The sequence below is a fragment of the Mixophyes fleayi genome, unplaced genomic scaffold (assembly GCF_038048845.1).
Source record: "Mixophyes fleayi isolate aMixFle1 unplaced genomic scaffold, aMixFle1.hap1 Scaffold_490, whole genome shotgun sequence".
NCBI lineage: Eukaryota > Metazoa > Chordata > Amphibia > Anura > Limnodynastidae > Mixophyes > Mixophyes fleayi.
In genome coordinates, this window is record NW_027448180.1 from 1 (window position 1) to 9,553 (window position 9,553).

Sequence of the window (9,553 nt, forward strand, 5' to 3'; positions counted from 1 at the left end):
TGAGGGGGTAATAGTGTAATATGAGGGGTAGAAGCACAGTGAGGGGGTAATAGTGTAATATGAGGGGTAGAAGCACAGTGAGGGGGTAATAGTGTAATATGAGGGGTAGAAGCACAGTGAGGGGGTAATAGTGTAATATGAGGAGGTAGAAGCACAGTGAGGGGGTAATAGTGTAATATGAGGAGGTAGAAGCACAGTGAGGGGGTAATAGTGTAATATGAGGGGGTAGAAGCACAGTGAGGGGGTAATAGTGTAATATGAGGGGTAGAAGCACAGTGAGGGGGTAATAGTGTAATATGAGGAGGTAGAAGCACAGTGAGGGGGTAATAGTGTAATATGAGGGGGTAGAAGCACAGTGAGGGGGTAATAGTGTAATATGAGGGGGTAGAAGCACAGTGAGGGGGTAATAGTGTAATATGAGGAGGTAGAAGCACAGTGATGGGGTAATAGTGTAATATGAGGGACAGAAGCACAGTGAGGGGTAAATAGTGTGATATGAGGAGGTAGAAGCACAGTGAGGGGGTAATAGTGTAATATGAGGGGTAGAAGCACAGTGAGGGGGTAATAGTGTAATATGAGGGGTAGAAGCACAGTGAGGGGGTAATAGTGTAATATGAGGGGGTAGAAGCACAGTGAGGGGGTAAATAGTGTAATATGAGGGGGTAGAAGCACAGTGAGGGGGTAATAGTGTAATATGAGGGGTAGAAGCACAGTGAAGGATAATCAGTGTAATATGAGGGGGTAGAAGCACAGTGAGGGGTAATAATGTAATATGAGGGGGTAGAAGCACAGTAAGGGGTAAATAGTGTAATATGAGGAGGTAGACGCACAGTGAGGGGTAATAGTGTAATATGAGGGGGGTAGAAGCACAGTGAGGGGGTAATAGTGTAATATGAGGGGGTAGAAGTACAGTGAGGGGGTAATAGTGTAATATGAGGGGGTAGAAGCACAGTAAGGGGTAAATAGTGTAATATGAGGGGTAGAAGCACAGTGAGGGGTAAATAGTGTAATATGAGGAGGTAGAAGCACAGTGAGGGGGTAATAGTGTAATATGAGGGGTAGAAGCACAGTGAGGGGGTAATAGTGTAATATGAGGGGTAAAAGCACAGTGAGGGGGTAATAGTGTAATATGAGGGGGTAGAAGCACAGTGAGAGGGTAATAGTGTAATATGAGGGGGTAGAAGCACAGTGAGGGGGTAATAGTGTAATATGAGGAGGTAGAAGCACAATGAGGGGTAAATAGTGTAATATGAGGGGGTAGAAGCACAGTGAGGGGGTAATAGTGTAATATGAGGAGGTAGAAGCACAGTGAGGGGTAAATAGTGTAATATGAGGGGGTAGAAGCACAGTGAGGGGGTAATAGTGTAATATGAGGGGTAGAAGCACAGTGAGTGGTAAATAGTGTAATATGAGGGGTAGAAGCACAGTGAGGGGGTAATCGTGTAATATGAGGGGTAGAAGCACAGTGAGGGGTAAATAGTGTGATATGAGGGGTAGAAGCAGAGTGAGGGGTAAATAGTGTAATATGAGTGGGTAGAAGCACAGTGAGGGGGTAATAGTGTAATATGAGGGGTAGAAGCACAGTGAGGGGTAAATAGTGTAATATGAGGGGGTAGAAGCACAGTGAGGGGGTAATAGTGTAATATGAGGGGTAGAAGCACAGTGAGGCGGTAATAGTGTAATATGAGGAGGTAGAAGCACAGTGAGGGGGTAATAGTGTAATATGAGGAGGTAGAAGCACAGTGAGGGGTAAATAGTGTAATATGAGGGGTAGAAGCACAGTGAGGGGTAAATAGTGTAATATGAGGGGTAGAAGCACAGTGAGGGGTAATAGTGTAATATGAGGGGGTAGAAGCACGGTGAGGGGGTAATAGTGTAATATGAGGGGTAGAAGCACAGTGAGGGGTAAATAGTGTAATATGAGGGGTAGAAGCACAGTGAGGGGTAATAGTGTAATATGAGGGGGTAGAAGCACAGTGAGGGGGGAATAGTGTAATATGAGGAGGTAGAAGCACAGTGAGGGGGTAATAGTGTAATATGAGGGGTAGAAGCACAGTGATGGGGTAATAGTGTAATATGAGGGGTAGAAGCACAGTGAGGGGGGAATAGTGTAATATGAGGAGGTAGAAGCACAGTGAGGGGGTAATAGTGTAATATGAGGGGGTAGAAGCACAGTGAGGGGGTAATAGTGTAATATGAGGGGTAGAAGCACAGTGAGGGGGTAATAGTGTAATATGAGGAGGTAGAAGCACAGTGAGGGGGTAATAGTGTAATATGAGGGGTAGAAGCACAGTGAGGGGTAAATAGTGTAATATGATGGGTAGAAGCACAGTGAGGGGTAATAGTGTAATATGAGGGGGTAGAAGCACAGTGAGGGGGTAATAGTGTAATATGAGGGGTAGAAGCACAGTGAGGGGTAAATAGTGTAATATGAGGGGTAGAAGCACAGTGAGGGGTAATAGTGTAATATGAGGGGGTAGAAGCACAGTGAGGGGGGAATAGTGTAATATGAGGAGGTAGAAGCACAGTGAGGGGCAATAGTGTAATATGAGGGAGTAGAAGCACAGTGAGGGGGTAATAGTGTAATATGAGGAGGTAGAAGCACAGTGAGGGGTAATAGTGTAATATGAGGGGGTAGAAGCACAGTGAGGGGGTAATAGTGTAATATGAGGGGGTAGAAGCACAGTGAGGGGGTAATAGTGTAATATGAGGGGGTAGAAGCACAGTGAGGGGTAATAGTGTAATATGAGGGGTAGAAGCACAGTGAGGGGTAAATAGTGTAATATGAGGGGTAGAAGCACAGTGAGGGGTAAATAGTGTAATATGAGGGGGTAGAAGCACAGTGAGGGGGTAATAGTGTAATATGAGGGGGTAGAAGCACAGTGAGGGGGTAATAGTGTAATATGAGGGGTAGAAGCACAGTGAGGGGGTAATAGTGTAATATGAGGGGGTAGAAGCACAGTGAGGGGGTAATAGTGTAATATGAGGAGGTAGAAGCACAGTGAGGGGGTAATAGTGTAATATGAGGGGGTAGAAGCACAGTGAGGGGGTAATAGTGTAATATGAGGGGTAGAAGCACAGTGAGGGGGTAATAGTGTAATATGAGGAGGTAGAAGCACAGTGAGGGGGTAATAGTGTAATATGAGGGGTAGAAGCACAGTGAGGGGGTAATAGTGTAATATGAGGAGGTAGAAGCACAGTGAGGGGGTAATAGTGTAATATGAGGGGTAGAAGCACAGTGAGGGGGTAATAGTGTAATATGAGGGGGTCGAAGCACAGTGAGGGGGTAATAGTGTAATATGAGGGGGTAGAAGCACAGTGAGGGGGTAATAGTGTAATATGAGGGGTAGAAGCACAGTGAGGGGGTAATAGTGTAATATGAGGGGTAGAAGCACTGTGAGGGGGTAATAGTGTAATATGAGGGGTAGAAGCACAGTGAGGGGGTAATAGTGTAATATGAGGGGGTAGAAGCACAGTGAGGGGTAAATAGTGTAATATGAGGGGGTAGAAGCACAGTGAGGGGGTAATAGTGTAATATGAGGGGGTAGAAGCACAGTGAGGGGGTAATAGTGTAATATGAGGAGGTAGAAGCACAGTGAGGGGGTATTAGTGTAATATGAGGGGTAGAAGCACAGTGAGGGGGTAATAGTGTAATATGAGGGGGTAGAAGCACAGTGAGGGGGTAATAGTGTAATATGAGGGGTAGAAGCACAGTGAGGGGGTAATAGTGTAATATGAGGGGTAGAAGCACAGTGAGGGGGTAATAGTGTAATATGAGGAGGTAGAAGCACAGTGAGGGGGTAATAGTGTAATATGAGGGGGTAGAAGCACAGTGAGGGGGTAATAGTGTAATATGAGGGGGTAGAAGCACAGTGAGGGGGTAATAGTGTAATATGAGAGGTAGAAGCACAGTGAGGGGGTAATAGTGTAATATGAGGGGTAGAAGCACAGTGAGGGGGTAATAGTGTAATATGAGGGGGTAGAAGCACAGTGAGGGGGGTAATAGTGTAATATGAATGGTAGAAGCACAGTGAGGGGGTAAGTGTAATATGAGGGGAGTAGAAGCACAGTGAGGGGTAAATAGTGTAATATGAGGAGTAGAAGCACAGTGAGGGGGTAATAGTGTAATATGAGGGGGTAGAAGCACAGTGAGGGGGTAATAGTGTAATATGAAGGGTAGAAGCACAGTGAGGGGGTAATAGTGTAATATGAGGAGGTAGAAGCACAGTGAGGGGGTAATAGTGTAATATGAGGGGGTAGAAGCACAGTGAGGGGGTAATAGTGTAATATGAGGGGTAGAAGCACAGTGAGGGGGGTAATAGTGTAATATGAATGGTAGAAGCACAGTGAGGGGGTAAGTGTAATATGAGGAGGTAGAAGCACAGTGAGGGGTAAATAGTGTAATATGAGGGGGTAGAAGCACAGTGAGGGGGTAATAGTGTAATATGAGGGGTAGAAGCACAGTGAGGGGGTAATAGTGTAATATGAGGGGTAGAAGCACAGTGAGGGGGTAATAGTGTAATATGAGGGGGTAGAAGCACAGTGAGGGGGTAATAGTGTAATATGAGGGGGTAGAAGCACAGTGAAGGGGTAATAGTGTAATATGAGGGGGTAGAAGCACAGTGAGGGGGTAATAGTGTAATATGAGGGGTAGAAGCACAGTGAGGGGGTAATAGTGTAATATGAGGGGGTAGAAGCACAGTGAGGGGGTAATAGTGTAATATGAGGGGGTAGAAGCACAGTGAGGGGGTAATAGTGTAATATGAGGGGTAGAAGCACAGTGAGGGGGTAGTAGTGTAATATGAGGGGTAGAAGCACAGTGAGGGGGTAAGTGTAATATGAGGGGTAGAAGCACAGTGAGGGGTAAATAGTGTAATATGAGGGGAGTAGAAGCACATTGAGGGGTAAATAGTGTAATATGAGGAATAGAAGCACAGTGGGGGGTAAATAGTGTAATATGAGGAGTAGAAGCACAGTGAGGGGGTAATAGTGTAATATGAGGGGGTAGAAGCACAGTGAGGGGGTAATAGTGTAATATGAGGGGGTAGAAGCACAGTGAAGGGGTAATAGTGTAATATGAGGGGGTAGAAGCACAGTGAGGGGGTAATAGTGTAATATGAGGGGTAGAAGCACAGTGAGGGGGTAATAGTGTAATATGAGGGGGTAGAAGCACAGTGAGGGGGTAATAGTGTAATATGAGGGGGTAGAAGCACAGTGAGGGGGTAATAGTGTAATATGAGGGGTAGAAGCACAGTGAGGGGGTAATAGTGTAATATGAGGGGTAGAAGCACAGTGAGGGGGTAAGTGTAATATGAGGGGTAGAAGCACAGTGAGGGGTAAATAGTGTAATATGAGGGGAGTAGAAGCACAGTGAGGGGTAAATAGTGTAATATGAGGAATAGAAGCACAGTGAGGGGTAAATAGTGTAATATGAGGAGTAGAAGCACAGTGAGGGGGTAATAGTGTAATATGAGGGGGTAGAAGCACAGTGAGGGGGTAATAGTGTAATATGAGGGGGTAGAAGCACAGTGAGGGGGTAATAGTGTAATATGAGGGGTAGAAGCACAGTGAGGGGGTAATAGTGTAATATGAGGGGGTAGAAGCACAGTGAGGGGGTAATAGTGTAATATGAGGGGTAGAAGCACAGTGAGGGGGTAATAGTGTAATATGAGGGGTAGAAGCACAGTGAGGGGGTAATAGTGTAATATGAGGGGGTAGAAGCACAGTGAGAGGGTAATAGTGTAATATGAGGGGGTAGAAGCACAGTGAGGGGGTAATAGTGTAATATGAGGAGGTAGAAGCACAATGAGGGGTAAATAGTGTAATATGAGGGGGTAGAAGCACAGTGAGGGGGTAATAGTGTAATATGAGGAGGTAGAAGCACAGTGAGGGGGTAATAGTGTAATATGAGGGGGTAGAAGCACAGTGAGGGGGTAATAGTGTAATATGAGGGGTAGAAGCACAGTGAGGGGGTAATAGTGTAATATGAGGAGGTAGAAGCACAGTGAGGGGGTAATAGTGTAATATGAGGGGGTAGAAGCACAGTGAGGGGGTAATAGTGTAATATGAGGGGGTAGAAGCACAGTGAGGGGGTAATAGTGTAATATGAGGAGGTAGAAGCACAGTGATGGGGTAATAGTGTAATATGAGGGACAGAAGCACAGTGAAGGGTAAATAGTGTGATATGAGGAGGTAGAAGCACAGTGAGGGGGTTTTAGTGTAATATGAGGGGGTAGAAGCACAGTGAGGGGGTAATAGTGTAATATGAGGGGTAGAAGCACAGTGAGGGGGTAATAGTGTAATATGAGGGGTAGAAGCACAGTGAGGGGGTAATAATGTAATATGAGGGGTAGAAGCACAGTGAGGGGGTAATAGTGTAATATGAGGAGGTAGAAGCACAGTGAGGGGGTAATAGTGTAATATGAGGAGGTAGAAGCACAGTGAGGGGGTAATAGTGTAATATGAGGGGGTAGAAGCACAGTGAGGGGGTAATAGTGTAATATGAGGGGTAGAAGCACAGTGAGGGGGTAATAGTGTAATATGAGGAGGTAGAAGCACAGTGAGGGGGTAATAGTGTAATATGAGGGGGTAGAAGCACAGTGAGGGGGTAATAGTGTAATATGAGGGGGTAGAAGCACAGTGAGGGGGTAATAGTGTAATATGAGGAGGTAGAAGCACAGTGATGGGGTAATAGTGTAATATGAGGGACAGAAGCACAGTGAAGGGTAAATAGTGTAATATGAGGGGGTAGAAGCACAGTGAGGGGGTAATAGTGTAATATGGGGGGTAGAAGCACAGTGAGGGGGTAATAGTGTAATATGAGGGGGTAGAAGCACAGTGAGGGGGTAATAGTGTAATATGAGGGGTAGAAGCACAGTGAGGGGGTAATAGTGTAATATGAGGGGTAGAAGCACAGTGAGGGGGTAATAGTGTAATATGAGGGGTAGAAGCACAGTGAGGGGGCAATAGTGTAATATGAGGGGTAGAAGCACAGTGAGGGGGTAATAGTGTAATATGAGGTAGAAGCACAGTGAGGGGGTAATAGTGTAATATGAGGAGTAGAAGCACAGTGAGGGGTAAATAGTGTAATATGAGGGGTAGAAGCACAGTGAGGGGGTAAATAGTGTAATATGAGGGGTAGAAGCACAGTGAGGGGGTAATAGTGTAATATGAGGAGGTAGAAGCACAGTGAGGGGGTAATAGTGTAATATGAGGGGGTAGAAGCACAGTGAGGGGGTAATAGTGTAATATGAGGGGTAGAAGCACAGTGAGGGGGTAATAGTGTAATATGAGGGGTAGAAGCACAGTGAGGGGTAATAGTGTAATATGAGGGGTAGAAGCACAGTGAGGGGGTAATAGTGTAATATGAGGGGTAGAAGCACAGTGAGGGGGTAATAGTGTAATATGAGGGGGTAGAAGCACAGTGAGGGGGTAATAGTGTAATATGAGGGGTAGAAGCACAGTGAGGGGGGAAATTGTGTAATATGAGGGGTAGAAGCACAGTGAGGGGGTAATAGTGTAATATGAGGGGGTAGAAGCACAGTGAGGGGGTAATAGTGTAATATGAGGGGTAGAAGCACAGTGATGGGGTAATAGTGTAATATGAGGGGTAGAAGCACAGTGATGGGGTAATAGTGTAATATGAGGAGGTAGAAGCACAGTGAGGGGGTAATAGTGTAATATGAGGGGTAGAAGCACAGTGAGGGGGTAATAGTGTAATATGAGGGGTAGAAGCACAGTGAGGGGTAATAGTGTAATATGAGGAGGTAGAAGCACCGTGAGGGGGTAATAGTGTAATATGAGGGGTAGAAGCACAGTGAGGGGGTAATAGTGTAATATGAGGGGTAGAAGCACAGTGAGGGGGTAATAGTGTAATATGAGGGGTAGAAGCACAGTGAGGGGGTAATAGTGTAATATGAGGGGTAGAAGCACAGTGAGGGGGTAATAGTGTAATATGAGGAGGTAGAAGCACAGTGAGGGGGTAATAGTGTAATATGAGGAGGTAGAAGCACAGTGAGGGGGTAATAGTGTAATATGAGGGGGTAGAAGCACAGTGAGGGGGTAATAGTGTAATATGAGGGGTAGAAGCACAGTGAGGGGGTAATAGTGTAATATGAGGAGGTAGAAGCACAGTGAGGGGGTAATAGTGTAATATGAGGGGGTAGAAGCACAGTGAGGGGGTAATAGTGTAATATGAGGGGGTAGAAGCACAGTAAGGGGGTAATAGTGTAATATGAGGAGGTAGAAGCACAGTGATGGGGTAATAGTGTAATATGAGGGACAGAAGCACAGTGAGGGGTAAATAGTGTGATATGAGGAGGTAGAAGCACAGTGAGGGGGTAATAGTGTAATATGAGGGGTAGAAGCACAGTGAGGGGGTAATAGTGTAATATGAGGGGTAGAAGCACAGTGAGGGGGTAATAGTGTAATATGAGGGGTAGAAGCACAGTGAGGGGTAATAGTGTAATATGAGGGGTAGAAGCACAGTGAGGGGGTAATAGTGTAATATGAGGGGTAGAAACACAGTGAGGGGGTAATAGTGTAATATGAGGAGGTAGAAGCACAGTGAGGGGGTAATAGTGTAATATGAGGGGGTAGAAGCACAGTGAGGGGGTAATAGTGTAATATGAGGGGGTAGAAGCACAGTGAGGGGGTAATAGTGTAATATGAGGGGGTAGAAGCACAGTGAGGGGGTAATTGTGTAATATGAGGGGTAGAAGCACAGTGAGGGGGTAATAGTGTAATATGAGGGGGTAGAAGCACAGTGAGGGGGTAATAGTGTAATATGAGGGGTAGAAGCACAGTGATGGGGTAATAGTGTAATATGAGGGGTAGAAGCACAGTGATGGGGTAATAGTGTAATATGAGGAGGTAGAAGCACAGTGAGGGGGTAATAGTGTAATATGAGGGGTAGAAGCACAGTGAGGGGGTAATAGTGTAATATGAGGGGTAGAAGCACAGTGAGGGGTAATAGTGTAATATGAGGAGGTAGAAGCACAGTGAGGGGGTAATAGTGTAATATGAGGGGTAGAAGCACAGTGAGGGGGTAATAGTGTAATATGAGGGGTAGAAGCACAGTGAGGGGGTAATAGTGTAATATGAGGGGGTAGAAGCACAGTGAGGGGGTAATAGTGTAATATGAGGAGGTAGAAGCACAGTGAGGGGGTAATAGTGTAATATGAGGGGTAGAAGCACAGTGAGGGGGCAATAGTGTAATATGAGGGGTAGAAGCACAGTGAGGGGGCAATAGTGTAATATGAGGGGTAGAAGCAAAGTGAGGGGGTAATAGTGTAATATGAGGAGGTAGAAGCACAGTGAGGGGGTAATAGTGTAATATGAGGAGTAGAAGCACAGTGAGGGGTAAATAGTGTAATATGAGGGGGTAGAAGCACAGTGAAGGGGTAATAGTGTAATATGAGGGGTAGAAGCACAGTGAGGGGGTAATAGTGTAATATGAGGGGTAGAAGCAGTGAGGGGGTAATAGTGTAATATGAGGGGGTAGAAGCACAGTGAGGGGGTAATAGTGTAATATGAGGGGGTAGAAGCACAGTGA

At 45.7% G+C, this 9,553-nt stretch overlaps 1 long non-coding RNA gene across 7 annotated transcripts; it reads left to right on the forward strand.

The window, feature by feature from the left end:
* Positions 1–1,373: 1,373 nt before the first annotated feature.
* LOC142134231 (uncharacterized) lies at positions 1,374–9,007 on the forward strand. Of its 7 annotated transcripts, none has more exons than XR_012687004.1 (4): positions 1,374–1,391; positions 7,273–7,344; positions 8,411–8,500; positions 8,937–9,007. It is a non-coding gene; the product is annotated as an uncharacterized LOC142134231 (long non-coding RNA). The 7 variants fall into 7 exon arrangements; XR_012687006.1 differs by having other exon boundaries at positions 8,411–8,486; positions 8,923–9,007; XR_012687010.1 differs by lacking the exon at positions 1,374–1,391 and adding an exon at positions 2,691–2,777 and having other exon boundaries at positions 7,283–7,358; positions 8,425–8,500.
* Positions 9,008–9,553: the final 546 nt, after the last annotated feature.